Genomic DNA, 27697 nt, shown 5'->3' with positions numbered 1-27697 from the left:
ATTCATTTTTTTGTTGGCGCCTGCTGCAGTGAATCGTTCTCTTAATTCTGCTCCTGTAGTTTATCATATTTGTTTTTATAATTTCAAACATAAACAGATCTGTCTGTCTCTCCACAGCTAATCTCGAGTTCTGCTGGACCCACCGGTCTGATATTTTGTGTGCTCATTCATGACTTCATGCTCAAGGACCTCTCGTGGGTTTTGGGGATTCACAATGTTTCGTCAGTGACTGCTGATCGCTCCTCTTAGGCCGGGTTTGCACCGGCAAGGATTCATTTAATCTGCATTTCCATCAACTGATTTGGAGCGAATCAATTCGGCTGCCATGTAGTGAATGGCTGTAATCCGCCAGTAAACGGAGTAGAAGAAGTTGTGAACCGTAAACAAGTCAGCGTGGGCATACAGCTTTTCTGATGCGATGCTTCGACATTTGCGTTCAACTATGTGAATGGAAACACGGCTGTATCGCTGATGTCAACACATTTCAGAACCACTTTTCTCGGTTCAAGGAAAGTTTTACAAAAATCAACTTCCTGGCAAAGTTAGCCAATGTTGACTAGCTCATTCAGAGGTTAGATGGAGTCAGTGAGCCAAACAGATTGAGTCAACTTATGCCTATCAGAAATGTTAGTGCCCACTGCTCATGCTGAGGCACTGTCTACACCGTGCTCTCTCTGGCCTCTCTGCCACCCGGAGTCCTCACATAATAAATGGCAAAGGTCTGAGGTGTCTGGTGTCGGGCACTGGGTGCCCCGATTCAGGCTGGTAATGACAAGGGGGGGGGGGGGGGGGGGGGGGGGGGAGAGAGAGACAGGGCGGGTGCAAGTAATACGTTTAGACTTTTCTGTGTGGAGAACACATGTCCTGCTTGTAAACTGTCCACCGGTGAAGTGTGGTATCTCTCTGTGTTTGCTCAGGGATGGAGCAATTCACTTTCCGGGACGCCGTGTATGCTGAGTGAGACCTTTTACACCCTGGATGGTATTAATACAACACGCATATAGACAATCAGTGAATTTCCAGGACTGGACTGGACTGGAAGTTTGCGTAACCTGGTGCTTCAGATGTAGAGTATACGCGGGACATGAGAAGGGCAAAGGTGTTGACTGCATAGTCATTAAACTCTGAGGGACTCTGCGGTCGGCGCACGCACACACACACACACACACACACACACACACACACACACACACACACACACACACACACACACACACACACACACACACACACACACACACACACACACACACACACACACACACACATCCTGCAGTGACTGCTGTCAGCAGGAAGGAGATTCAGGAGTTTTTTTGTTCATTTATGTGTCTGTGTGTGAAACGGTGACTCCAAAAATACAAGTGGATTTTGCAAAATAGCAAAATTATAGTTTTAAATTGGCATCCTCGGAATTTACTTTACTTTACCGCATTGCTCCAGGAAAAGATTCCGCCTCTGAAAATGAAGCATTAAAGCAACGTATGGTCACACAACAGTTCGCATATCATCCTATGAAAGAGCTTCTCCTTATTTTCTTGCGTTTCCCTACGAAAGCCAGCGACATGTGTTCCTTTTGTTACACCTGTACGGCCTTTTTAAAATAAACTCCACAGGAAATAACTAAAAAAAACAAAAAACTACTTGGTTACGCCGAGGAATAGATCGTCGTTTGGGTTCTAATAACCTCTGAAGTTACGTGATGAATAAATCAACGTTTACTTCTAGTTATACACAGGGAACGAACAATGGTCTCCTGGATGAACGATCCCTGTGTTTTGCAGGAAAACAGGGGAAATCAAGAGGAGTTAAACAAAAAGATGTACACTGGTGTGGACAGTTAGAACTTAATTGTATCTAGGCATGTGTATTTTACACAATGTTAATAATTAAATAGGTGTAAAAACATGATGGTTATTAATACAAGCATACGCTACAGACACACATGTAGGAACAACTCGTTCCTTTGATGGGTGTGTGTTTTGGTGCGGTGAACAAACCCAAAGTTCAGTCCAAAGTTCGGAAGAGAAAGAGGTGAACATAGACAGAAAGAACAGGACACACCAGTCAAACCAAGCCGGCCATCTTCATGACCTATACATGTCGCGTCTCACGCCATGTTGTGCAGTCTCTCTCCCTCCTCCTCCTCCTCCTCCTCTTCTTCCTCTGCCTGTCTATCCCACCCCAGCTACATTTCACCGCTTAGGATTCCCACCGAATGGAAAACAGCTGGGCCAGGGACTGCCAGAGCACATTATGCCCAATTCTTCAATGACTTCCCACCTACCTCTCCCCTCTCCTCCCTTATCCAGCGTGCTCCCTTGCTCCCTGTCCTCATTTAAGGTGGGGCCGCGCAGCTGAAAACAAAAGAAAAACAGCCTGTATGAGAACATGCTTCTCACCCACATATGGTATTCTCTCGCTCTCCCACTTTCTGTGAATTTGTTTCCCAACCGTACTCCCTGGTGATACTCTGGTGTTATGGCTAGTTCAGCTTTTTGACAAGTTGGGAAAAAAAACGTGGAGATATAATGCAGCTGAGCTGCACAGCCAAGCGTGCATATAGTTCAGTAACGTGTCAGAGTTATTACTCTGCCCTCACATCACACCTGGTTCACCTGCTGGGCGAGATGTGAAGACAAAAGCAGCCATAAAAAAAAAAAAAAAAAAGGCTTGAATGTCTTCAAGTTAAACTGTAGAATTAAGTTAAGGTGCAATACATCCACCCTGCTTCACCATGTTGAAGTGAGACCTTGCAGCTTTTTAAATGAGCAAAAATAATATCTTCCCTTTATTTAAACGATTGTTTTGCCCAATAAGGAGCAGTGTAACAAGACGGAAACGGTGACATACTTTCCCTTCATGCAGTTATAAAGTAAACATGGTGGCAAGCATTTACACATCCAGCAGACATGGAGCATTAGCATTCATTTGGAGCTGTGTCTTTGGCCACCGACCTGGAAAAATAGGAGGCCAGGAGGTTAACCTGTGTTCTGAAGTGAGAGGTTTGCTCTAAAAAAAAACAACTAAAAATACTTAGCCGATAGGTGCTAAAACGGTATGTAGCGCTGTGGTGAAGTTACTTAAATTAGTTTAAAGTAATGATCGATGCAATGCACCCTCGCTCTGTTCACTACACTGTTTAGTTTTGTATTCGACAGCTTTCCTCGATCTGGTAACGCATGCTAATGCTAGCTAACATAAGAACGATGCTGCTGTGTAACTCGATGTTGAATTTCGATGCATCATCATCTGAGCATTGCTATCGTGGCCACAGTTCAAAGTGCACATAGTCTCACTTCACCGTGCCTGATAAAAGAGCAAAGGTCACGTGAATATAACATGTTTTAGCTGGAGGGAGTGTCGGTCGACCTTTACTGGCAGCCAAAGCTTTAGAGAAGTTTGTAATTTAGTCGAAGTGGAGTCAACTACAAAGCGCCTTGTTGTTGTTGTTGTTGTTGTGAGTGATTGGGAGGATTAGGACGGTGCTGGGGTTTGACTGTGTCACAAAGATGAAATCAGATTTCACGAGAACTGACAGCGTAAGAAGCAGAGCAGGGTCAAGAGAAGTAGAACGTACAAGGAGGAAGTATTGCTTCACTTTGTGAAGGGGCCTCGAGTGACAAATCGGGTGTATATTGCGGGCAACGCGTGCGTTCCTATGCCAGTGCAATTTCCTGCCTTCAGATTGACTAACATGCGGGCACCTGCCCTGACAAATCCACCCATCCTGTTTCTCTCGGCTCACACAATGCATATACTCTCTGTAACCACTGCGCATACTTTGTCAAGCGAGACGCATGCAAATGAAATATTGAGGAAACGGACACAAAAGTGTAGAAACGGCACAGCCTCCTGCGCACCGGGACACCGAAACACCAATAAACTGGCCTCGAGTTATGAGCTAAACTTTCCAGAAGTTGGTGTTCCATACCAGCCCACGTGGTGATAATAGAAAACTGGTGGTTCAAGAGGTTCATGAATTTGCCATTCACAAATCGCTGGGAGCAACAAGGAGAAGCACACACACACACACACACACACACACACACACACACACACACACACACACACACACACACACACACACACACACACACACACACACGGTAAACCAAACAGGGACTTCACGCCATAAAGTTTGCACATCCAGCACAGAGGAGCGCAGCGGCCAGGCAAGCCTGGACAAAGCTGCGTGGCCTTGGGGGAGAGAGAGGCTGACGGCCAGCCTGGCTGGGTGACACACACACACACACACACACACACACACACACACACACACACACACACACACACACACACACACACACACACACACACACACACACACATAAATACAGGCAGCCCAAGCATTAGAAGTAATAATGAGATCTTTATCATTCAGGGGGAAGGTAGTGAGAGCCTTTATACTGCAGGCCTGGAGGGGGAAAAAGTTGAACAAACTAATGAGCTGGCATGCTAACAATTGCAGTTCAGAAGGTGAGAATGTGTGGTTCTGTCAGATACACATACAGGCTCTGTGTGTTAGGTCCATGGAAGCTGTGTGACCTTTCATTTATTGAGAGTGACTTCATGTTGAAAGCGTTGGCAGTGAACGTGTTCTGTGTATGACACAAAGTGTGAAGGTGAGACTGCCGGATCTGTTGCTGGAACTTCGACTCTATTGTGTTTGGTGACGCACTCTCAGGACTGAGCCTGGGCACAGTGTGTGTGTGTGTGTGTGTGTCACAGAACAGAGAGAGTCACTGAACTGTTAAAAACAGGGTGTCCATTACCTTCTTAGCGTGGAGTTACACACTTAAAAGCAGTCCATTAGCATTCTGTTCAGTCTGACAGGGGTAATAAATTACAGAGTGCTTCATCACTTTCACTTTGTGTGTGTGTGTGTGTGTGTGTGTGTGTGTGTGTGTGTGTGTGTGTGTGTGTGTGTGTGTGTGTGTGTGTGTGTGTGTGAGCACAGGGGATGGGTGTGGATACCAGCACTTTGAAGGTGAGAAAGAGTGCGGTTTCTGTATGTTTTGTGCATCTTTCTCCCTGTTAATGAGCATCTGCCTGTGAGAATCTGTTCATTTATGTGCAAACATTTAATCTTCCAAATGTTTTTTTTTTATACACAAATATAAATACTTACAAAAAAAAGAAGCAACAAATAGGTGAAAGCGGTAGCTCAGGTGGTAGGTTGTCTATTAATTGTCAAGTTGATGGTTTAAAGTTGGTGATATCCTTGAGCAAGGCCCAAATTTGCTCCCAAGTTGCTTGGGGGAAAAAAAAACCCAAAAAGATTTATTTCCCACCTACGCCGACTGCCTACATACAAACGGTGTACAAAGTACAGTGAGAGGATGTTGTAAATGCACATGTGGCACAGGAGAGGTTACTTGGTCTGTTTTGGGAAGCTCAGAAGAAGACGGTGTGTGTGTGTGTGTGTGTGTGTGTGTGTGTGTGTGTGTGTGTGTGTGTGTGTGTGTGTGTGTGTCATCCAGCTGTAGATTAGAGCCCCATTAGCCTCAGAGGCTGGTCTGCTGTTTAGACTGAGTGTAAACACAGAGCGATGGGGACGCTCCGACGTCTTCTGTCTCCATCTTCAACCTCCTGATAACACTTGCAAAAACACACACACACACACACACACACACACTTACACACATGCAGACACAAAAACATGTCTGGACAGTGAGGCTTCACCGTGCCACGTGTGTGTGTGTGTGTGTGTGTGTGTGTGTGTGTCTCCTGTGAGAGCGCTCTGTGGATTGCTCTCATGCCCTCCACTGGCATCATCCTCACTTCCTGTACCAGCTGCAGCTCGTCTCCCCTCCTCTTCGTGTCTTTCTTTCTCTCTCTTGCTCTCTTCGGGCAAATCATATTCTTCTCTCATTCCCACGATCAGATTACAAAAAAAATGTGGTTTTTTTTACGAGCGAAGCGCTATCAGCTATGAATATTGTTAGTGGTGTTACGTGGAGAAAATGAGTTCAGTAAGTAAAGCTAAAAGCAGCTGCACAACATTACGTGATTAAGTGTGGTTAAGGATGCTCTATAACAAAGATTGGTTTGAAATGGGACACACTACCTGTCTCCCAAGTGGGCGTGGTCATTGCGTGTTTGGAAGTGTTGTAAAAAGATGAAAAGCAGGTTGGGTTACACGAGCATAATGTATTCATATTTCATTTTGCTAACCTCGGGGTTCCCCAGGAAGAGCTGGAAAGCATTGCTGCGGGGAGAGAGAGACATCGGGAATACCCTCCTGAGCCCGCTGCCCCCGGGACCCCGCCCCTGATAAGCGGGAACACGATGGATGGCTGACATATCTAGCGTTACGAAAGTGCTTGGGAATTTTATTTTTTTTTTTTGATCACCAAGCTCTATTTGATGCTTTTTTTTTGTTCACTCTGGCACTCGATTCACATGCAAAGTAACCCACATGTCTTAACCATTGAAAATGGTTTGCTTATCTCAAAAACTGTTGTTGACTTTGCAGATTAATTATGAATTATGATGTCACATGATGTACGCTCTTCCATTTCTCCTTGTAAACTGTGTCGCTCAGTAGTCCACTGTTCTTAGGACGGGTCGAATTTCATGTTTGCACCTGTATGTATGTGACAATTAAATAAAGTTTAAGTTTAATATGAAACTACAGCCAGCAGCTGTTTACTTTAACATAAGACTGGATGGGATAAGACTGGACAACATGGGGAGACAGACAACCTTTTACAGGAGGTTAATTGACTATTATTAGTGTGGAAAATGTCCACTTTTATACTTCCGCTCAACAAACAAGAAGGAGCTTGTTAATTAGTGAGCTTTAGAGGTGCTGGTGTGCAGATAGTGTCACCTTCAGACAGGAGCCAGGCTCGCTATGCGCCCCTGTTTCCAGTCTTTAAGCTAAGCTTAAGTAACTATCCAGCTTTACATTGAAACGTTGACCGTATTCCTTTAATTTGTCGCCCGCTCCATCTGTACATGGGATGGCAGAAGCAACGACACCAACTCTGAATCGTTGTGAACTACATCTGTCTCTGTGGCTGCTTGAGTGTGTATATATATATATATATATATATATATATATATATGTCACAGTCAGCCTTGTACATGGACAACACAGCACATCTTCAGTCAGTTCTGCCCCGGTTTACTGGCAGCGGCCCCACTGTCCGTGCTAGAAGTCACGTCGCGAAGAGAGAGAGAGAGAGAGAGAGAGAGAGAGAGAGAGAGAGAGAGAGAGAGAGAGAGAGAGAGAGAGAGAGAGAGAGGAGCCCAGAGAAATAGTGTAGGAAGGAGGAGGGGGTGTAGGGGGCACACGGAGCAGGACACAGGAAGTGGAGAAAGATGAAGAGCCGGGAGACAATGTGATGCACAGGGGTTCTGAACCGGAGGGGAGGACGAGGGGGAGAGGAAAAGCAAGCAGAGGAGAGAGAGAGGAGGAGGCAGAGGAGGAATGTTGGAAGAGGAGGAGAAGAGGGAGAGCACAGGGTGTGTGCATCTGGCACTAGGAGGCAGGGAAAGATAGCGTGGGCCAGGCTGGCCGGACGTGTGTGTTTGTGTTTGATTGAAGAGGGATGTGAGACAGAGACCCCTCACTGGCTCAGTTTTACTGGAATGCTGCCACGGAGAGATGCACACAGACACACACACACACACACACACACACACACACACACACACACACACACACACACACACACATGCTTTAGACACACATGCACACATTTGTACAGTGCAGAACATGGAGGAAGAGGAAGTGAGAGGGGAATGAGAGAGCAACAAGGATGGTTATGGTTACAGAGGAGGGCATCCTTTTTTTCTTCTTCTTCTTCTCCTTCTTTAAAACAACAACCTTAACAAGCAGTAGCTTGCTGTGGTGGTTTGTCATTACAAACTCATGCTGTGTAGACATTCAGAGAATCCTAAAGTTCCCAAAGTTTGAAAGAATCTGGCCATAGAGCAAGGAACCTCTGCATGTGTGTGTGTGTGTGTGTGTGTGTGTGTGTGTGTCCTTCGCACGTCTTGAGAACCGTTCACCCGATCTACTCCACACTTGTAGGGTGTATTGCTGGGGAGCAGCCGAGAACGTGCGATGTCGAAGTCGGCGCAATTTCAACACGGCGCACGCTCAGTCGTGATCAACTTTGGAGTTTAGCATGTTGCCTTTACAGGCCACGGCTCATTGCCTGCAGTTCACCGTCGCTGCTTTAATGCCGGATATTCTAGCACAACAACCAAACTCTTTTTCATTTCCCTGGAGTCAACGAGCAATCAGCAGCACTTCCAGGGGCCGAGCAATCGGGTCGTATGACTAGAAACTTTACAGGTGTGGAGTTGATATTCAAAATTGAACGTTGAGTCCAAAGAGCATCGCGACTTCTTTTGATCTTGTGACCTTTGGACAGGCTAGATGTTTCCCCTGTTTTAAGTGTTTTAGTGCTAAGCTAAGCTAATTTGGCTGCTGGCTAATTATATTATTCATTATTCAGACAGGAGCGTGGCGTCAATCGTCCCATCTTATTCCCTACAAGAAGGCATATAAGCATATTTTCTGTGTTTTAACTGTAGAGGGCAGGAGAAGGGAGAGCAGATGAACTAATGAGCTGCCGGCGAGGCTTCCTCACAAACCCCGATGATAACAACAACCGTCTGTTTTTACCCAGGCGATCCAGAAAAATGACAAGTTTCAAGGTTGCAACCAAAACAGGATGGACCTTAGATCACCCCATCGACTCCTGTTTGTGTGCTACTGTAGACAATCATGCCCTTACAGAGTGGTGCAGGATGAAGACGCGCAGTGTCTTTTGGTTATTCAGCGGGCTGAAACCTGGTGAGTGAATGGGTCAATCAGAGGTGGACTAACGGCATGTTCTTGCCCCCTGTCACGTCGGTCGGAGCTCTCCGTCTGAGAACTCCTACGACACCCAAGAGTCACTTCCTGTCCAGTGAGGCAGCGTGTCCTTATCCCCACAGAAACGACATTGCAAAGTGAGCACAGGAGCTGCTAAACATTTTTGCTCTTCCTTATGGGACTCCAGAGGCCAGGTGGACTCCAGGCATATGCGCACACACACACACACACACACACACACACACACACACACACACACACACACACACACACACACACACACACGGCTAAATAGGGAGAAGTAGAACATCCCAATAATGGCACAAGAAGTGTGTGTGTGTGTGTGTGTGTGTGTGTGTGTGTGTGTGTGTGTGTGTGTGTGTGTGTGTGTGTGTGTGTGCTGGGTGGGGGGGAGGATGGGGTAGTGACATAGGGGGTCCATTGTTTCAGACTGGAAGGCAGAAGTGTTGGGAGGGGGCGAGGGAAAGTCTCGGGGGAAGCTAAATTTAGAGCACCTCCGCTCAAGTATTCCAAATATTCTTACGTGTATTTGGACGCTCACGTATACACTTTGTTACTTCATCCACTTCCATGAATTACATCACTATGCAGCCGTGACATGATCGTCCTTTTCTTTGGGTAAATTCATACTTTACCCTCAGACCGACACCGCCGCTGTACTTTTTACATCCGCAGTAAAGAAAACAAAAAAACAAACGGTACTTCAACACTGTTGATCATTTTACAGAGACGACTCGTAAGACGTGTTTGTTACTTAATTCAACTCTCTGCTGACAGTAAGAAGTGATGATGGTTATCGTCCCGGACGACAACCTCAGAGGAGAAGATGACGTGGTACACATGGGGTTAATACTTCATGTGCATGTTTTAGGTCATTTCCTGCCGGCTGTACAGCCCTGACCTGCTCGTGTGGACCTGGCCAAACAGACGGACAGACACGCACACACACACACACACACACACACACACACACGTCCTGCACTGACCTATACTTCCTGTCAGACAGCGACACCCCCTTGGAGAGCAAGTCTGAGCTGTCTCCACTACGTCCCCTGTAGAATCCTCTCATCCACTTCGGTCTCCCTCATTGTTCTTTTCACACTTGGACGTGATCACTAGGGACCACGACTGAAAATACAGCAGCCTCCTAAACAGGTGCTTCTTTACACAAACAACACGCACGCTTTGTCAGGAGAGGCAGCGCCAACAGTAGGTGTGCGGGATTTACTGACAGGCGTGTCGAGTAAAAGTAAAGAACGTACATCGATGCTCTTTGGTAACCGATGGCGACTGATAGCTACCAGGGAAAACAAAACAGCGCTACCCTCTTCCTGTTGGAGTTGCGCAATGGTTGACGTTCTTCCTTTCTGCCGTAAATCAAGCCTTCATTTTTCCAAAGTGGTTAAATTAAATTCAAAGATCACCAGTTACAGCAAATGTCCTCATCTGGAACATCATAATATAACGTATGATTCAGTGCCAAATATATTGAAGTAGCTTTTGATAATGGCCACGGTCCCGGGAACATGTGAGACAATGGTTTTGAACTGCCAGTGGGAAGAATGAACGTGTAAGAGTCCTTTCCATTCCTGACTAAACGCTCTATTTCCGCCGTCTTCTTTTCTCTTTTCAGAGCACGCCATTTCAAATTAAAATCCCAGGTGCAGAGCTGTTGTCGGCAGTTACACAAATGGTGATCTTATGCTGCTCTATATGACAAATCTGTCACTTCAAAATCTTTCAAAATGGCATAAATTTCTTGAAAACCTTAATTGTTACATGCATAACATGCCTTAGATTAAGGAAAATGCATCTTTTAAAAGTTCATTTTCTATTTGTGTGTCCTCCCTCTGCAGCAGGAGTGTGGCCGCGACGTATTGTCTTTATTGTAACATGTAACATAACGTGCGTCTGGTGTGTTATGGGTGTGTTTGTCTTCGTGCGCATCTGGTTTACCCATCAGAGCTCCAGTGTCACGTCCCTGACCCGGTGAGTGGCACAGCGCGGTTAAGCTGCGTGTGTTTCCATAGATCGCTGGAGTCTGATGTCACTCGGAGTAAGGTGTCGCTGTGGGAGCGAGCGCTGGAAGACTGATGCTGGGAACCGAGGAGAGAGCTCTGAGAAAGAGATATCAGAACCTCAGAACCTGAGTCAGGACAGGAGTGTGTGTGTGTGTGTGTGTGTGTGTGTGTGTGTGTGTGTGTGTGTGTGTGTGTGTGTGTGTGTGTGTGTGTGTGTGTGTGTGTGTGTGTGTGTGTAACGGTAGGGGGGCTCGAAGAACAGATCGATCAAGGTTTTAATGACATGCTGCAAAAGACCCATGATCAAGAACACAGCGGTGACTTTAGTGGGTCACACACATCCAGTCTGTGTTGTCACACACTGGTCAGCTGTTATAATCAACAATCTGTGTTGTAATTTAGCTCTCTCCTTTCTACCTATAACACATGGATCTCCTCGTCTCGCTGTGGTCATAGCGACCGCATGCTGTGGTCTGTGATTACAGCTGAGTGTTTACAGTCCTCTCATATTAACACTTGTGTTAAAACAGCATGGGGTACCGTCCTGGACCAGGTTGGGTGTTTTTTGTTTTGTTGTTGAAAATGCACAAAATGAGGTTTGAAATTAGATTATTTATTTTTTTGATAAGTAGAGAGGTCATTTTAGCTTAAACTATTGCTTTTGTTGCACAGAACACAGTGCTGTAAAGAGAAAAGAAGGAGACAGAGAAAAGTGTGACAAGTTCAAAGTGGATTTTGAACTTGTTACTCGTCGAGTACAGCCAAGAAAGCCAGGAGAAGCCCGTTGAGTTAAATATGCATCCTAGATATTGTTTAAAAAGTGCGTTGGACTTTTTCTTGAGAGTACTGCTCTACTTGTTTGCCTTCCCACTCCTTTTGCTTTTGCTACTTTCATTCAGTGCCAAACTACCAATGCCCAATTTCACAATACACATGTAGGAATGGCACCACATCTTTGAGATTGCACAAGTTTGCATCTGCATCTTTATGTGTGTGTGTGTGTGTGTGTGTGTGTGTGTGTGTGTGTGTGTGTGTGTGTGTGTGTGATTTCTCAAGTGTGAGGGTGTGCGTGCGTGTGTGTGTGTGTGTGTGTGTGTGTGTGTGTGTGTGTGTGTGTGTGTTCTGGGTGTGCACGTCCATGTGTGTAATGAGAACCAAATGGTGGGGTGTGTGAGTGCATGGTTTCTCTCCCCCATCTCTAATCAGACAGCCCCCTGGAGTACGTGAGCGCGGACTCGGGGCTTAGAGCGCTGAGCTGCTACATAAATCAGCTCTGCCCAAGGAGAAGCCTGGATACATGTGGACTCCTCTAACCTAGCGAACCGAGCTACAAAACCGCTGTGGGCCGTTTGGATTTGAAGGGCGTTGTTGTTGTGTTGTTCTTCGGTGATGATTAAAAAAGGTGTGAAAAGAGGTGTGAAGCTGCAGTGATGATGAGGCCGTATTTGATGACACACTGAGGTCTGGGTAGGTGGGCTTTAATGACGAGGCCACGCTCTGTCTAAAGAGGAATCACTCACGCTACATGCGTGCTCCTCATATTTGATGACGAGCTATGTTATTCCATCTTTCCCCATTCTCTCCATCTCCTCTTTCCTCTCTGCAACTTCCCCCTCTCCCTCCGTTTCTCCATACCTTCCTTTTCTACTCTCTCCGTTTCAAATCCTCATTCCCCGCAGGAGGTGGCCTCTCCTTGTCCCTCCATCTCTTCTCCTCCTCCTCCTCCTCCCTTTCTTTCTCTTTCACATCTGGCCAGGCAGCTGTGGCTGGCCAGGGTTCAGTGGGGTGGGAAGGTGTGGAGGGAAGAAGAGGAGGAGGAGGAGGGTGGTGGTGGTGGTGGTGGTTGAGTTTTGAGGAGGCTATCAATTGCAAAGCCCAGGGCACAGTAAAAAAAAAAAAAAAAAAGAAGATTTGACACAAAATGTGCACTGTGAAAAAAAAAAAATGTTTGAACCAAATCTCTTCAGTTTTTCTCAGTCTATCTATCACACTGTCTCCCTGTGCACTATTAAACTCTATTAAAGAGAGCAGCAGCGCTGGGAGGGGGGGGGGGGGGGGGGCAAGGAAGGCCGGGGGTTTAGGGAGAAGCAGGGGAAGGAGGGGGAGGACGGTGAGGGCAAAGATTTCAATATCTGATTTCCACATCTTAAATACATTAATGTATATTATCCCAGCGCTCGTTTAAACTCCGGAGAAAGGAGGGGAAGAGACGGGAGGAGGGAGGAGGGAGGAGGGAGGAGGGAAAGGGGCGAGGGCACTTATGACATTTTCATTGTGGAATCTCCTTTCTATTGTTTCTGTGGTCAACATATTGCCCAAAGATTTCACATGCCATCATGGCCACACAGGCTGCTAAACGGTCACAGATGGTATTACGGGCTTCGTTCATTGCAGACGACTTGATTCCTGTCAGTTTTAGGTGCTTTTTTTTCGCCTGCAATATGCCAATGTCAGCGAACGATTTACCGCTGTGCGAGTGAGTCATCGTGTTCCACATTCCAGGATGTCATCCGCGCTACCTTCATGCCAGCTAGTCGTCTCTGTCGGCGGTGCCGGTTCCCCTGCGCTCCAGCCCAAGTTCACGACCCCTCAAAGTTCACGTTGGGACGAGGGCCTTTCTGGAGGGAGAGCGAACTCCTCGCTGTCGTCTCACGTGACTCTTGAGCATATGGAAAAAGCTCCACTTTCAGTTGCTTGCGGTTCCTTCCAACTTATTTTATGGCCGGTTTCAGAGCCCGAAGGAGCCAAACAAACAGAGGGGGGGGGGGGGACGCATGGTCGGAGTGAGGGGGCCGAAACAGGGACGCGGTGTAGGGCCTACGGTATTCCGCAAGAGTGAGTAGGAAGTGAGAGATGGGAGGGAGCCAGTAGGATTGAAGGGGAGTGTGCAAATGTGTGCGCGCCCTACTGTTGTGTGTTGCGTGTGCGTGCACGTGTCTCGTGTGTGTCTATGTGTGTGTGGTTCTGGGGTACTCGGGAAGGTGAACTCATGCTCCTCTCGGTACAGGAAGCCCCTGATTAGTGCTAACGACAATTGCAGACCATATTAATGCAACCACACACCTCTCCCTCCCTCCCGCCCTCCTCTTTCTCTCTCTCTCTCTCTCTCACTCCTGCCATCTGCACTCTCCACACTCTCTGCCAGACATCATAAACCCACTGCAGGGCCCTGAGACACTCACCAGAGCACCGAGGGGGGGCAGGCCGAGGGGCTGCCACGCACTCAGCCCCCTCTTGCACATTCAACCCCTGCAATAACACGTCTCTCAAACAAACACATGGTGTGGAACATACATGGTACACACACACACACGCACACACACACACACACACACACACACACACACACACACACACACACACACACACAGGAAGAAATCTTATGGCAGACAGTAGAGTTGATTGCGCAAACATTTACACACCTAAACAAACACAGAAGGTACGATGGAAAGCGAAACACTTCACAGGCGCAAACATTAACAACAGCACCGAAACACACACACACACACACACACACACACACACACACACACACACACACACACACACACACACACACACACACACACACACACTTGTTTTTTCAGTTTCCAGCGAACTCGCGAAGAGAAGAATCTGAGCTTGGAGATCAAAGATAACGAGAGCATGAGGCTAGAGAGATGGGGCGAGAGAGAGAGAGAGAGAGAGAGAGAGAGAGAGAGAGAGAGAGAGAGAGAGGATGGAAAAAAGGTCTGCTGGTGTGCAAGTCTTATTAAATGTTCCTGCAGATGGACAGACGGGGCGTTTTCACATTGAGACATGGATACCCTCTCCTCTATTCTCTTGACTCCCACCCACACGTTGACATGTGTTTCACATTCAAAGCGGAGATGTGCAAACCGACGGCCAACCACTCCGTGTGACTGGCAGCCCCGCTCTCTCCCACTTGATTTCTCTCTCTGCAGTCACAGAAAGGACCTTACAGAGAAGTGTGTGTGTGTGTGTGCATTTATTGAGCTTCATGTGAGCGTTTTGAGTTTTTGATAAAAATGAGATCAACCTGCACATTTCTGTGCCAAAAAATTCAAAAACAGCTGAGGTACACCGATGCAAACTAGGCGGTAATGGTGAAAATGACAAAAAAAAAATCATTTTGCTGCTTCCAATTGTTTTGTTCAGTCCAGTTCAAAGATTTGTATACACACGGCTGTGTTGTGTGTCTTTTGTTACGCTGACTAACACACACCATTGTTGTTAAGCTTGCGACGTAGCGACCGTCTTCACTTCGGTCGCAGCTTTAGTCTGTTGCTGACTTGAATGGTTTCGTTCAGTTCAGTGAGAAACTAAGAACTCATTGTAAACAGAAACCAGTCGTTGCATGATGGTTGTTTATTTGGCTGTCATGGTCTGTTAGGCAGCTTTTAACCAGGAAGGAACAAACCGTGTGTCACGACTCCGCTGCAGATTCACTCAGTGACACCAATGATGCAGTTCAGCTTGAGGTTTTTACCGTTAAAAGATTTGTTTGTTCGCCCACGAAACACTTCTACTCCAAACAAGGTAACACATGGCAACATGAATGCCAACGCAAACACACATAAAGACACATCACTCACACATGCACTCCTTCACACTGCTGTTTTGATATCAGTCCAATTTAGTTATTTTTAATGTAAATATATATAATATGCAATTTTGATAGAACACATCTAACTTAACATACTGAAATTTGGAATTCCGTCGCCATAATCTATTACTTAATAATCCACAAACAACTTGTATTTCTTGTAGCGCAAAGAAATGTCATTTATTACAATATCCAAATTTGGTAAAGTGCAAAAAAAAAAGAAAATCTAAAATCTATTATTTATTATAAGCTCAAAAATTGCCGTAGCGCTCACAAATGCCACGTCCCAATGGTTTTGTCGGTCAATACTGAATACACACAAATCATGAATTGTATCTCTAAAGACATTGTCTCGGGGGATCAGCTCTGTCCTTAGCAACAAGAAGACACATCTCTGAAATGTATGTGTGCTCATGTAGGTCTACTGCATGAATGCATGTGTAAGACCAGCAACAGGTTTGTTTGATCACATTCAACAGAGATGTGAGGTCAGAGTGAGCGGATGAGGAGCAGACACTCACACAAAACATAAATATACACACACACACACGCACACGCACACGCACACACACACACACACACATAAAAGAGAGAGTTAGATAAAGGGGAGACGGCATGAGGAAACACATGGCATCATATGTCTGTGAGTCCGAGGAGGCAGGTAGTGACTGAGAACATAAACGTGGTCACAGACGAGAAGAAAGGGTGCTGGGCTGCAGACAAAGGCGGAGATGGGTGGGAGCGGGGGTCTTTCTCTGTCTAGTTTACCCAGCTGGAGGACTAAGAGACCCAGACAGAGCCCTGATGTCACCTACTGTACCCTAACCCTCCCAACTCCCCGGCTTCCTGTCCCCGCTGGAGTGATGTCACAGGCCAGCTGGGGATGTCACGTCCACCCCCCCCCTCCCACCCAATCCCCTCCGCCCGTCCCCTCTCTCAAGTCCCCTTCAATCACCGGAGTCCCACTGCGACCCCGGGACAGTCAATGGAGCACGTACCAAAACACAGACAGAAACGCACACTCACACACACACACACACACACACACACAGCAGCGATCATGTTCGCAAACTCAAATCTATCAAACATAAATCATTTCTATTATGTAATGTAGGCAGAGCGAGTAAATTAAATGCTAATAAATACAACAACACAACCAGCTGTGTGATCCCGAAACACAGTTTTAATTTGGTTTATTGTTTTACGTAATTCACTTGTTTTCACGATACGAAAAGCAGAGAAAGGAAATAACACAATCCCGGGGAGAGCAGCTACCAAACACCGCAACGCGTCTCTAGGCACTGCACAGGATCCAGTACCCCTCACAGGATCCAGTACCCCTCACAGGATCCAGTACCCCTCACAGGATCCAGTACCCCTCACAGGGCTTCACTCTCAGGACTCCTGCTCCTCAAAGTGAACTAATGCACCACACCGGTCACCACTGCCGATTTGATCGTGATGGCTCACAATATCAGGTGTATTGCAAGTAAGCCAAGGCGGGAAAGTAAAGACACGTCCGCTCGTATCAGTTACATCACTTAGAACTCCATTTTGGCTCATAAACAACTTGATTTACCTACAAACCTTTTGTTAAAAACTCACATTTCAGGCCGGATTACAAGAGCTGGATTATGAACACCATTCAATCCTGTCATAAAGTAAAGCAGCATCACTACTGGGAGGAAGTAAGTGACAGATTTATGGCCAAATGTGACCATAAAGAGATCTCAAGCATGTTCAACCTCTTAGGGCCACCTCAAACTAATGAAATAGCACTGAGTCCCTGTTAAAGAAAGAAAAGGAGAGGACTGCAGTTTTCATATTCTGAAGAACTGTCATGTTGGCTGTAAGATATTGATAGATTTATGTAACGTCGTCTAAACAAAAACGGAGATGGGAAGGTGGAGGAAATAATGAGTGAGCATGCCTGAGGAGTGGCTTAGGCATGCAAGAGTATAGTCTACCTGACTGAACTTACGCTAGTTTCATTTGAATGCTAGTCAAATATAAAAATGGATTAAAAAAGATGGATGTAATAATTTCTAAAAACATATTTTGCTTCATTCCATGTTTGTTGGTGTTCAGCCTTTCAAAAACAACATTTTCATCACCAGTTGCAGCCATGTGCAATAAAAGTCGGCATTATGCACAAAAGCAACACATTCTCTCATGTAGCATCATCACCATGAGAACAGTTAGGCAGGAACACAAATATGCAACAGCAGGACTCTTTTAACAGGATTACAGCAGCACAATGTCTTTTAATGACATGATGTAAAACCAAGCGTGAATGTAGGGCAAACCAAGACATGATGGAATTTGTCGGCTGAATCTTTTTTTTTTGGCATTTTTTTAATATGATAGAAAGGATTGACTATAGGGCTTTTATCATTAACGTGTAAAATGCAATAGAACCATTAAAAACTACCATTCGAGGGCTTTCATTTTCCTGCTCAGTTACAATGAAGAGAGAGAGAGAGAGAGAGAGAGAGAGAGAGAGAGAGAGAGAGAGAGAGAGAGAGAGAGAGAGAGAGAGAGACACACACACAGAGAGAGAGAGAGAGAGAGAGAGAGAGAGAGAGAGAGAGAGAGAGAGAGAGAGAGAGACAGAGACAAAGAGACAGAGACAGAGAGACAGAGAGACAGAGACAGAGAGAGATCCATGCCCCCCACCCACATACACACTGTGTTACGTGCAGGCCGACAGGACCCCCCCCCCTTTGCAGAAACTGAACGCCACAATCTTCCTCCCTTTAGCATCCCCTCTCCCCTGCCCTGAACCCACCCTGTCCCCTGCTGGCCACTGTCCTTAACCAAACAGACAACACACAAATGCATCCATGTACACACACACACACACACACACACAGTACCCGACATTCTCACACACCCACACATACTGTACAAACACTCTCTGAACTTTAATACCGGATTATGTTTCAGCAAAGCACATCCGTGTGTGTGTGACACACACACACACACACACACACACACACACACACACACACACACACACACACACACACACGCTCTCCTTCTGAAAACACACACACACATCCTTTCACTTTCTTTGATGGATGAGGAAATGCTCACACAAACATATAAACAAGACCTCCATCCCAAACCCCATTACATCTGTATGCTTTTCCTAGAGCTTCAGTTGAGCCTTTCGGGACCTGACGTATCCAGCGGCTCCGCCTCCCCTCCTATCCTCTCTTTCTCTCTCCCGGCTCAGGCCCTACCTGATTGTCTGCTTGTTTTCCCTGGCGGCTCCCGGCTTCCGTTCCCAGGCTGGGAGGTGGGAGGTGGGAGCGCAGCCTACAACACATACTTTCCACCCCTGAAGGCTGAGGGCCAGCGGCGGTTCCTCCCGTCCACAGGCCCTACAGGAAGCACTTAAGCCCCGCTTGCTGCCCACCAGCTCAACTCTTCGGGCTCAGGCTTGGGGGCAGAAGGAGGCAAGAGACGGGATGAGAGAAGTGCATAAGAGTGAGGAGAGTGAGGCTGCAGAGTGTCCACTCTAAACCACTCTCAGTTTTGGATGGAGGTTTTCAGGCTCGACAGGGAAACATCCAGAATGCATCTAGATATGGCGTCCTTATATTTTAGTGTGGATGGGGAAAATTGACATTTGGAAAACAATGCTCAGAAAGTAAAGTCACATCTTTCCACCGCTTCTAACCTTTTCTTTGATCGCTAATTTGAATTGTCATTAATAATTGCAATCATACATACATCTGGGAACCAGACATGTCTTTTTTTAAGTCTTTTTTAAAGCCAATCCAGGAATTTTAAGCCAATCCATTTGGTAGATGTTGGGATATTTGTCTGGTTAATCGAAAACTCTTGACCTGCAAGCGGAACAACAACAAAAAAAAAAAGGTCAGAGGATCATCAACGTTATTCAGATCAATCCTCCCGTCCAATAGATAGTTTGTTGAGGCATTTCACGCCAAAAAACCTCATGGGGGCAAGAGTCAGGGCAAGAGCAGCCGAGAGGAAAGACAAGACATCAGTGGGACAGTCAAAGGTCAGAGGTGCACTGCAGTAAACAGCTCTTTTTGCTCACTACGTTGATGGTGCACCTGCAGGTCTCTATTTTCCAGCTTTCCCCACGTTTGACTTCCCGCTTACAGCGGCTCCTCTCAGAGTACGACTCGTACAAATGACTCTCATTATGTGGTAATGCTGTAATTACATGACCTTAAAGTGCTGCCCTGCCGTAGAGCGCTGCAACTTATTTCACTGTAAGTGACAGCATTCACACCGTACACCAGTCTGTGAAGCTTGTAATGCATTTGTGATGCATCCCCCACCCCAGTTGTTTGCCTTTGGGCTTTTTCATGCTGGAGTTTTGGGGCCGAGCCATTCTGTCACTGTTGAATGTTTTGGTATAGCCAGACATGGAGGTGAACACTAACAATGACTGTGAGGCTCTCATGTTAGATTAGTTCTATTTTATATGAACCGAGTGCTACGGTAATCCACCAAGATCACATAATGGTGATTTGGTACCCATTTCCTGGTTCAACGAGCTTTCATGTAGGCCCAGTAATCATTTGTAGAGAACTTGAACTGTACGTTATACCACTAAAGCTCAAAAGCAGCCACACGGGCCAATAAAAAGACAAGTACGGGGAAGTTATTAGACATAAGGACTTCTTTTGCTGTGCACACGGATAGAAGCTCTGCACTGGAAAAGCAGATTTCTCAACAAAAAAAAAAAAAAAAGGTCTGACTGCCCGGTTTGCCTCAAAGCTTGGATCTGTTTTTAGTGGTGAGTCTGGAGAATACGCAGACACTTACTGTTTTTTTGCAGACACTGCTTAAAAGCAAGAGTGGCTTTTGTAAAACATGGGTCAGTAATAACACACTTCAGCGCTGAATGATATCATTTGGCAAGAAGCAAATCAACAAAGAAAACTGGAAACTGCAACTTTTTTTTTTTTTTTTTTCGCAACTGGGTGATTAACTGTTGATAACTGTAAAACCACATATGAATTTGATGGTGAGAGGAAAAATGACTATGATAAGGTTATGACTCTGTGATCTGATAAATGCTAATACCACTTATCACACGACGTAGCCATGGCGACAGAGGCAGTGACACTTCCGCTCTCAACGCCCTACAGATAAACACACCCACAGAGTCAACGTGATCGGTGGCTCGGATGGTATGACGAGCTTCAACCGAGCTTCTTTTTTCTGCTGCTTAACTTACTAATCATACTGCAGTTGCCATGCGTGGATATAATGTAAAAACATTTAATGAGAAAACCCTGGCATTGAGCTTTTAAAAATGTCACCGCTGAACATAATCCAGGGTTTTACAGAATTGTCCCATATGAATGTTTAGTCTGGTTGCGTTCACTCTTTGACACTTGGGGCTCATCCAAAGTGCTGCAGCCCATCTAGTGATGTCTAGCCCCCAACTCCTCGAAATCCTCCCATGTACCCCGACCATTATCCAACATTGGTTTGAACCTGCAGGGCGAGCAAAGGACACAACCCTAAATACTTGGAAGCCATGATTGAAATGTGCAATGAGAAACTACATTTGGCCACTACTGACTAATCTGGTCATGTCTCTGTCCACTCTGGACTCCTGCACCTCAGTCATGGACCATCCTCCTCTCCGCCTAGATACCACTAGAGTCTCTCTCTCTCTCTCTCTCTCTCTCTCTCGCCTCTCTCTCTCTCTCTCTCTCTCTCTCTCTCTCTCTCTCTCCACATCCTGACACACTATCTCTCCGGACTCCACCTCTGATCCTGAGCTCCAACCTCCAACCAGACCCTGACCCCTCGGCCTTGAACTGAGGTTCATATCCTGTTCTCAAACACACACACACATACACACACCAATCAAGTGGTTGTTGCTGTTCTTATTTTATCAACTTGTTGATAGAAAGAACATTTTTTGTTGATTTCTTTGTTTGAAGGATTCTGACTATACAAGACTTGTGTCACTGATAACGACTTATTTCTTGAGAGTAATGTCGGCTAGTTAGTGTGTGGTTTATTGATGGATAACTGAGTTAACTAAGTTTGTAAAAAATGTGGAGTTAGCCTGGGGTTATATATATATATATATATATATATATATATATATATATATATATATATATATATATATATATAATTAAAAAGCAGCTCATAAAAGAGTTCCAAACACTGAGCTGGATAATATGAATGCATACAATTCAAGCTGTTTCAAAATACGCTTAGAGAACCAAAAAATGAACATAAAATGATAAAAGTACAGAGCCTGATCGGCGCTGGTGAGGGTCTTTTTTTCCCACTTTCTATTGGTGGAACTATTTTCTCAGCAGTGCTCACCACAAGACCAGGTTTACTGTAAGCTCCAGCAGAACAGTGTCTTCCTATCAGAAACACAGAAACACACCTGTGATGGGTACAAATTATTAAATCAACTACCGTATTTATGCTGAAACAAAAAGAGTCAAAGTAATGGACCTTTTGTCCTTATCTTCTTATGATTGTAACAAGTCAACATTTTCTGCACTCCTGACAAGTTGACTTGTTAAAGCACTTTTTCCAAGTGTTGAAATCAAAACGTTAATGTCATCACAGTTGTGCTGACAAGAAACTACATGGGAAGAACATCACATGGCGAGACCGAAAAAGAACCGTGTCTGGATGTAAAATCAGGTCGAGGAGACGTCTGATTTAAAGCTCGGTCTGGCCTCCTCCCTTTTACTATTATTAGAGGGCGTGAGTGAGTGGCCTAATCCTGATTGAATTACATAGTAAAGTCACTCGCTGGGTATCCAGAGCTAAGACAGTGGCCTCTGTGTACCCTGCACTCAGAGCAGGAAGCTGCCAGCCTCTCTGAGATTAGGCCTGTTTCCTCTCTGCGCCGTGCACTCCCAGCGACCCTGTGGCCCTGCGACCCCGTAACCTTCCTCCCAGTATGTATGGCATACACACCATCAGCCAAGGAGTGTGCCAGCTGGCGTGTGACACACACGCACGCACGCACACACACACACACACACACACACACACACACACACACACACACACACACACACACACACACACACACACACACACACACACACACACACACACACACACACACAGCACTAACTCATTCCTCAGAAAATGACACTTGAGTTCAATTCAAAAACAATATGGCCTTTCCTGGCACAGGATTGGAATGCTGAAGCGTTCAGCAGACACAACACACTCACGTATGTCAATACTGTATCCATATACAGCACTACTCCAATAGCCCCCCCCACCCCCCCATCCTCTCTTACAAATTGTGGCAGTAATTTTTCCCTCTCGCTGAGTTTTACGAGCCGTAATGTGAAGCACCTGTAGCCACAGAGAGGCCAGACGACGGTTGCAGGAGTCTGTCTGTGACCCAACTCTAGCTTAGCAGGACACACACACACACACACACACACACACACACACACACACACACACACACACACAAATTGTGAACATTCACAATGTATGTTTCATTGGGGCATCTTTTCTTTGATGTTGATCCTGAAGCCGCTACTATCATTTTTATTCTAATAGCAGAACGGCAACAGCTAAAGTTGCGCTAACGGCGTGACTCTGTGGATGGCGATGTTTGTCGGTCAGTCAGTTTACCGCTTTGGTCCAGACTGAAAACATCTCAACATCTGCCAAATGGATTGGCACAGGGACCGTGATCCCCTGACTTTTTCTCTAGTGCCATCAGTACGGTTGACATTCATGGTTCTGAGAGAAATGAGTTGAACTTTTGGATTTACCGTGCAAATTTGGTACAACATTCACTTTCGCTCTGTGAACTTTGGTGACATCTAGCACCATCATCAGGTCAAAATTCCCTTTGGCTCACCTACCTGACATTGTTAAACTGAAAGCCTCACAGAGCGTGTCTACTATTACGCTTGTCACTGTAAAATACTGTTTTATACCGCAAAACCATCGCGATATCAGAACAGCAATGCTTACTGCGACAGATAAACCAGCAGCAATAAACATTCATATGAGAAAATGATACAATCGCAGCGGTAACAAACCACTGGAATCCAAGCAATAAACAGAGTGAGGAAGGAATGGGCTTATAAAGAAAGCTCAGTGTGTCTCATCAGTGTATTTGTGTCACAAGCCTAACACCTGACCGGGAGGATAGGATGCTGCAGCTAACGATGATGTAGACAGCGCATCATCTCACAGCGACTCTGGACAGCTGAGGTCAAACCTAACGCTTTCCAAAGTTCATAGCGCTTGCTGTTAAATGGAGGGTGAGATTCCCTTCATCTGACCATATGTGTGTGTGTGTGTGTGTGTGTGTGTGTGTGTGTGTGTGTGTGTGTGTGTGTGTGTGTGTGTGTGAACATGTAACACCCAGGCACTCAGCTTGCTATGAAAACAAGGGGTCATTAGCCGGAGCACAAGGCTGTAACCTGCAGTTCTCTGAGGTTTGAGGTCAGCTGCTTTTTATTACCTCGGGGGGGGGGGGGGTTAAACTTGGTGCGGACTGAAAGCCCGTTATCCCCGGCCGGGTCATCGAGTTTGGATACAAACACTGATGCTATTGATGGCCTTTTGCTCTTAGTCACTCAAGAGAGAAACCTTCAGACGAGAGGTTAAGTATGTGTGCGTATGAACACACTTAGACACACGTAACAAGCTCACCCTTTGACCCGGTCGCCCGCTGCGGTATACACATCCATAAAAACGACTTAAATCTCTCACTGTAAAATATTGGCACGTGCTGCTATTATTAGTCAACCATGCAGTAGGGCTTATGCGTGTGGTTTCTGGACACATCTCCTTTAATTATCAGTAAGGAGTCATGAGCAAAGTGAGCACAAACTCCTATTTCATTCGGCTAATTAAAGCAGGGCCGTCAATTGACTTGATTGCAGCAAGGGTATAATTGTCACAAGCAGCCTGTCACCACAGCTGTACCGCAGACGATACACAAAACAGGCACCGACTGTAGCACAGGGTGCGCTGTGACTCTGCTGCAACGTGAACGGAGGAGTTTTTTCTATGTTGTTTTTCAGGACACTTTCTTATTTAAGTCACAGTTATTTCACTCCCACATACCACCAGTCCCCCCCCTGTGTGAGTAAAAGTCATTCATCTAAATATATATATATATATATAAGACGGCACCAGCCTGTTAAGCAAATGTCAAACGGGAACGGAGAAAACATGAATGAAGCAAGAAAAAGGGGCGGGGGCTAAAGGCGGTAAAAGACTCAAAAAGGGAATAAAACATAAAAAAAGGACATGGCATCCTATAAATATTATTATTATCAGCATTCCTACCATGCTATATAATTATGTCGAAAATACATTATTTTCATTTTCAGTGTAGGGCTTCAAGAGAATGTACAATATTGTGACAGAAGGAATAGTAGGAGTTAGAATATGTTTTCATGACAAGCTAGCAGGCTACTGAAAACCTGACTTTGTGCTTGCATTTGTGTTCATTAGTTGGTGGTTATTTTCCTTGTGCATGTCATTTCAGACATCTGAGTTAACTTTGTGTATTTGACTCTTTGACTCAACATGCTCCCTTTCAGTGCTTTTACACACGTTTTCCGCTGACATGTACCTTTCACTCACTGACTTTTACAAACATGTTCCCTTCCCCTGCTGTAGCTTTTCCGTCACTGCTACTAAAAACCTGACACTGTTGCACACCCTCTCACACCTGGTCCCGACCTTTACTCTTTGGGTTTCTTTGGCCCTCACCGGGTGCTGGGCCTTGGATGGTGTTAAATCAAAGAGTCGTTTTGATCCGGGTCCAGTTTAGCGAGTGAGGAACATGTTCAGTCAATGAAGATGTGGCTGCAGGGCGACGCAGCTTGTTTGAAATGGAAATGAGCGCTGCTTCTTCCTCTCCTAGCTACCACCAGGACTCACAATGGTAATTCCCCTCCTGATTTATCAGTGTGAATCAATTCCAAATGAATAGATTAGTTCTTTCTCTTTTTTTTTGTTGGCGGAAGGATGCCATCTGTAACGGATCATAAGGTTTGTGAGGAGCTGCAGAAAGTGTGTTACAATGAGTGTAAACCCGCGCTCAGTAGAAACACTTAAAGCCTCTGATAAACATTCTTATCTCGAGGTGAGATGTTGAAATATGATCTGCTCAGACAGAGCAGAGAGCCAAAGCCCAAGGGGTGTGTGTTTGTGTGCGAGTATGTGTGTCTATTAGTGTAAAGGAGGTTGTCCCCACATTGCCTCTCTTTCCCTTCATCTGCAGCGCTGAGGGCCAGTTTTATCAGCTCCATCTCTGGAGCTGACAGTAATGTGTGCCCACCCATGTAGTCAACTCTCTGTGTGTTGATGTGCTTTGTCTGCAAGAATATATCTCCCTGTGTGTGTGTGTGTGTGTGTGTGTGTGTGTGTGTGTGTGTGTGTGTGTGTGTGTGTGTGTGTGTGTGTGTGTGTGTGCCAGTCAGCAGGCCGGGACAATGCTCAAAATATCTTGGCTGATTTATAGCGTCTCCTCAGGCTTTGGAGAGATCCAAGGTCTGTGCAGGGACAGCCAAGCCTAATGACTTGAGACACACACACACGCACACGCACACGCTATCTAGACACACACACACACACACAACAAAAGATTAGTCCCATCTATGTGGCTTAATGTAAACACATAAAGAAATGAATCAAAGCAAAGCAACGTACCAACTCACTGAATGCACAGTGAATATATAATTAGAATCTGACTTATTTCACTGAGCTCAACAACGCACGCAGTCAACCACCAATTTTCTCTCTGCCTTAACACTGGTTATGCTAGTCACTTGTCTTGGGGGCAGACTAGTGTGAGCATGAGCATAAGCGCTGCAAGTCCATTTAAAACAAACTGATAAACAGGTCTTGTCTAATCATGTTGTTGACGATTTCAGGAATATGAATTGAAAAGAACCTGTCTGCTAAATGGGATGAATCACATGCAAATGGCTTCAAAAGTCTTCACAGCTAAATGACAAAATAAGCTTTTTACGATTTTCTTCCAAAAGCAACCCATGCAGTGATGTTGAAGTGTGCTGCTGGTGTGGTCATTGAAACAACACTTTTCAGATGGATAATACGTTTCTCTTTAAGGCACGGTTGAGTTTAGACAACCACAGTTGGTTAATGTCAGGGGAAAATCGCTTCCAGAGTAACATATTTAATACATTTGAAGGCTTATTAGACACCAAATACTGCACAACGGTTTTTAAGACTCAAACACAGGGTTTTACAACACCGGATAGTTATCTCAGGGGCAACCCTTTTATCTTTCGTTGTGACAAATGCAAGTTAAACTGTAGAAATACGTTATTCACGCTACAAACAAGTCTACCAGGAACGTATGCCCGCATGCATGTGTGGCGAAAGTTGAGCATGTTCCAACGCCGTGTTGGTTTTGCTGGTTTAAATATGGCAAGAAGTTAGCAAGAGAAAGCAAGAGAGAGAGAGAGAGAGAGAGAGAGAGAGAGAGAGAGAGAGAGAGAGAGAGAGAGAGAGAGCGAGAGAGAGAGAGAGATAGATGACCGGCAACAAAGGTTCCTGCACAGAATAGAACCAAAGAGATCTTCACCGATGGGCTACCAGGAGTCCCCAACTTGTGCTTTATCTTGTCACACATACTGAAAAATGTACTTCCATACTCACAAAACAAAATGAAAATGGTTTTAAGCTGGTGGGGCAGTCTCAAGAATGCTTTTATATTGTTGTCTATCAATATTTTACAATGCATCTCGTGACCCAGAACGTGATCTCGGCCACAGCTCACGTTTCACTTGAGTGTTCATGGCCAGTTGAATATATATATATAATCAGCTATTTAAATCAGTGAATTCTTATCAGAGCTTCAAATTGGGCCATTCAAGTCCCGCCCGGGCGTTTCAGAGTGACCACAGGGCACTAATGTGATTCACAAACAGAAGGATTTACAATAGAGATTCGTCTACGAAGATAATCTGCCTCCCGAGGCCACCGGCTCCCCTTATGTGGTGCTTTACTGGAGCCACGTCAGTTCTTGAGGAGGGAAGTCTACCCAGCCAGATATGAGAGCACCGTGACCAGGACACGGGGGTGAGGAGAGGCCGGCCGAGGGATGGAGGGAGGTAAGATGAGGGGGGATGTTTGAAGTGGAAAGAGATCCTAGAACAGTTTTTATAGCTTCTTCTTATGCCCTTCTGCAGGGAGAAAGCAAAAGGGGTGTTGTTGTTT

The 27697-nt window shown here is 45.6% G+C and overlaps 1 long non-coding RNA gene across 1 annotated transcript in view; it reads right to left on the bottom strand.

Moving 5' to 3' along the window:
* Positions 1-2290: 2290 nt before the first annotated feature.
* Positions 2291-27697, bottom strand: part of LOC137888062 (uncharacterized) — a 30013-nt gene continuing 4606 nt past the window's right edge. Inside the window, exons 2-3 of the long non-coding RNA XR_011105106.1 lie at positions 10811-10971; positions 2291-2354 (exon numbers count right to left, since the gene is read on the bottom strand). This is a non-coding gene — a long non-coding RNA (uncharacterized lncRNA). The remainder of the gene's footprint in view (positions 2355-10810; positions 10972-27697) is intronic.

Source organism: Cebidichthys violaceus, unplaced genomic scaffold (genome assembly GCF_023349555.1).
Source record: "Cebidichthys violaceus isolate CVI_PGR_0920_01 unplaced genomic scaffold, fCebVio1.0.p SCAF_1, whole genome shotgun sequence".
Taxonomy (NCBI): Eukaryota; Metazoa; Chordata; class Actinopteri; order Perciformes; family Stichaeidae; genus Cebidichthys; species Cebidichthys violaceus.
The sequence above is the reverse complement of the archived record's forward strand: the minus strand, read 5'-3'. Positions and strand labels throughout refer to the sequence as shown.